Source organism: Lynx rufus, unplaced genomic scaffold (genome assembly GCF_022079265.1).
Source record: "Lynx rufus isolate CCGP_SWC_20201006 ecotype Redwood Valley unplaced genomic scaffold, mLynRuf1.p SCAF_10, whole genome shotgun sequence".
Lineage (NCBI taxonomy): Eukaryota > Metazoa > Chordata > Mammalia > Carnivora > Felidae > Lynx > Lynx rufus.
In genome coordinates this window covers 72,032,487-72,035,700 of record NW_025814824.1, presented here as the reverse complement: position 1 = coordinate 72,035,700, position 3,214 = coordinate 72,032,487, and positions in this window count along the sequence as shown.

The following is a 3,214-nucleotide window of genomic DNA, read 5'->3' as shown; positions in this document are numbered from 1 at the left end:
TAGTGGATCTACACTGTCCAACTAGAGCAGTGGGGTGTTGTAATTCACACTCCCAGATAGATGACATTTGTACCACTATGCTAGATGACTACTGGTCAGTCTGGCCAAAAGTCACCTGAAGTGAGAGGAAACCTTGTTATAATTTCTGGTATAAAACTTTTAAAGGTCTTCCCATTCAAATTGAGCATACTTTTTTTCACACTTACATTGAATTGCTTGGCCCAAAAGTTGACTTGAATTAAGTGAACAAAAGTTACACCTACATACCCCCAAATCAATAAATGGTTGAAAAACAACCATTCTATATACAACTTGGGATATTATAGTGTTTTAAAGTTCTCTATACTTCTAAGGCAAGGAATTGGTACTATAAGATCTTTTTAAAAGATTTTTAAGAATGTTCTAAAACTAGGAAGGCAAAAAAAAAAAAAAGGCTAACTCAAAACCAGCATTGTTCTTGAACTTCATTTTGGTCATATCTGTTAGCCCAGAGGTCTGGTCATGTGAGTGAGGTGATTTATGCAGTCAGAACACCACCAATTTCATTGCCAAACCCATTTTTAAATTTTGTCAGACTCGTATGAATATACCCTCTCTCTTGTTTTCTTTACATATGCCTATCTTTTTAAAAATTAATATCTGTTTCTTCCTTATCTCTTCTACCAGCCACCCACTTGAAGAATGGGAGAGTGGTAGTATCTGACTGTATTAATTCTTGCTTTTTTTAACATCCATTTGACTTGTAACTATTTAGCCCACTCAGTCACTAATGTGGAGAAGCTCATTTTGCAATTCTCCCCTCCTCTGTTATTCTTATTGAAGGCAAGAACAAAAATTGCACAACACACGCCCCCCACTCTTACTGGGCTTATATCCTGGACCTGCTAGGTTGTCAGGAAGACAGAAGCCAGTTGTGTATTTGCTGACCACCAGGAAACCACAGATAAAATCTCATTGAGCAGAAATTCTGGAGAGAACTCAACCTGGCCCTGTACCTCTAACTGTTTCCAAAGCACCCAACAGAGACTGATGCCAGTTCCAAATTGTCCACTAGAGGATGCTACCCATTCCTGCACAGTCTGTTATAAATGTCTGATGGATAAACCCCATAATTTACAATGGTTTCTGTTTTTCTTAGCCTTCCCTCAGAATTCTTGAATGAAGCACTTTTTAAAACCAAGCATCTAATAAGGGAAATGAAACCTGATTGGTTGCATAGACAAAAGGGGAAAGCTAAACACAGTTCCAGCACCCACTCCCTGGCATGCTTCATAACAGGATGGTGCTTACAAGGATTTTGCACCAAACATATAATTTAAACACTGGCGTTGGCTCTGTTTTTAAAGGGAGGAAAAACATCTCCGATGTACAAACATATATCTATTTACTTTTTGTCAAAATAATGTGTAAACTTAGGTAAACAGTCACTTCAGAAATATTCTCCATGGTAAGGTTTTACATGGGAAGTTTAAGGACGTATAAATTTACTAATTAGCATAATACCCACTCAGATATGGATGGCTCCTGAGTGGAAGCAGGGGATATAAATTTGAGAGCCTTTAGTCTACAAGGGGTTTTTGCCTTTTTATTTGTTGTCGAAAGTACTCTAGTTGATACAAAAGAGGTTGATTATGCGGGAGAAAAGAAATAACCTAAGTAGCCTAAGAAGTTAGAAGGGATGCAATCCAAGTTCATTAACCTTCAGTAGGAGGAGATGGCTTCCCCCATCAGCAGAGGAAGAAAAGGGAAGATGTGTACACATGCAGAGAAATTTGTAACTTTGACCATGAAAAGTCAAGGTCTCTGATCTAATGGTTTCTATTTTCTTAATGAAACCTAAGGTAAGATTATCTCTTAAGGGATAAGACTTGAGAACAGAAGTGAAAATATAAAATTGTTATCACACTGTGTGAGAAAGCAAATTTCCTGGAGAATGACTGGGATTGTTGGGTGGGGTTGAGCCAAACCAGTTGTGTGGTTTTCTCCAGTAATGTTTAGCTGCTCATGATCAGATGTGAAAAAGGCAATCATTTTTACTCAGGGTTAGTATTATGCCAAGGTGACTGATAAGGGAAGAGAAAAGCAAGGAAGCTGAAGGCATTTGCTAGGCAGTAATTATAGTGAAGAACCTTGGAATCTTACCTGAACTAAGTTGGACTAAAATTCATACCCACTATGATAATGGTAATTAAAAGTCAGAATGTCAAAACCAGGGAAAGAAAAGCACATAAATAAAAGAACCCATAGGTTATTAAAATTGAGCTTTATGCCCTGCTGACTCTGCCAACGCCTCATTCCTTGTTCCTTTCCCGTCAAGGGGCTTTTCACAAAGCCTGACAAGTGTAGTGAAGGCAGTAGCAAACACCAGCATTGCATTTCAGCCTCAGCCAAAACAAACATGCCCAGAAGTGTCTAGCCAGAGCCCTTAGCCTCTGCTATGGGACCCAGCCAAGAGATGTTTCTTCTCCTAAGCCTTCCGGAAAGATCAAAGAGCATAGACAGTTTGTTTGTTTTTAATTTTAGAGAGCAAACACAAGCAGGAGATAGGGGTAGAGGGAGGGAAGGAGAGAGAGAGAGAGAGAGAGAGAGAGAGAGAGAGAGAGAGATTGAGTCCCAAGTAGGCTCCATGCTCTAGCCTAATGTGGGGCTCAATCCCACGATCCTGGAATCATGACCTGAGCCGAAATCAAGAGTCAGATACTCAACTGACTGAGCTGCCAGGTGCTCCTATAGACCACTTTCTTACTGATTCACTTTTTCCTGGCCAAAGGCTTCTAGCTGGGCATGTAGAACTCTAGCAGGGAGGTGGGTGTGTGTCATTAAACCCCACTCCCACACAAGCAGAATTTGGGAGGGCTAACATGGGGCTTGTGGGATGCAGGCAGGATGAGATTGTCCCATGGCCATGTGGAGGTGAGGATGAAAGGTGGAATTGGGTGGAGCAGACAGCTAAGCATCAGGGAGATGATACCCAGTACAAGATAAGGAGATAGCAATCAGAGACCCCAGAACAGATTACATGGCTTCAGAATGCCAGACAGGATTGGGAGACATTTCCTGGGATGATGGAGCAAAACCCACAATGATGTGTGAAGAGTATTAGGGGCTACAAGGCCATTTAGATTACACACACTCTGTCTCACACCCAGGTCATCATTAACAAAGCAGAACTTGTATTTCTGTGGGTTTCCCACATAGAAAGCTTTAACGCAAT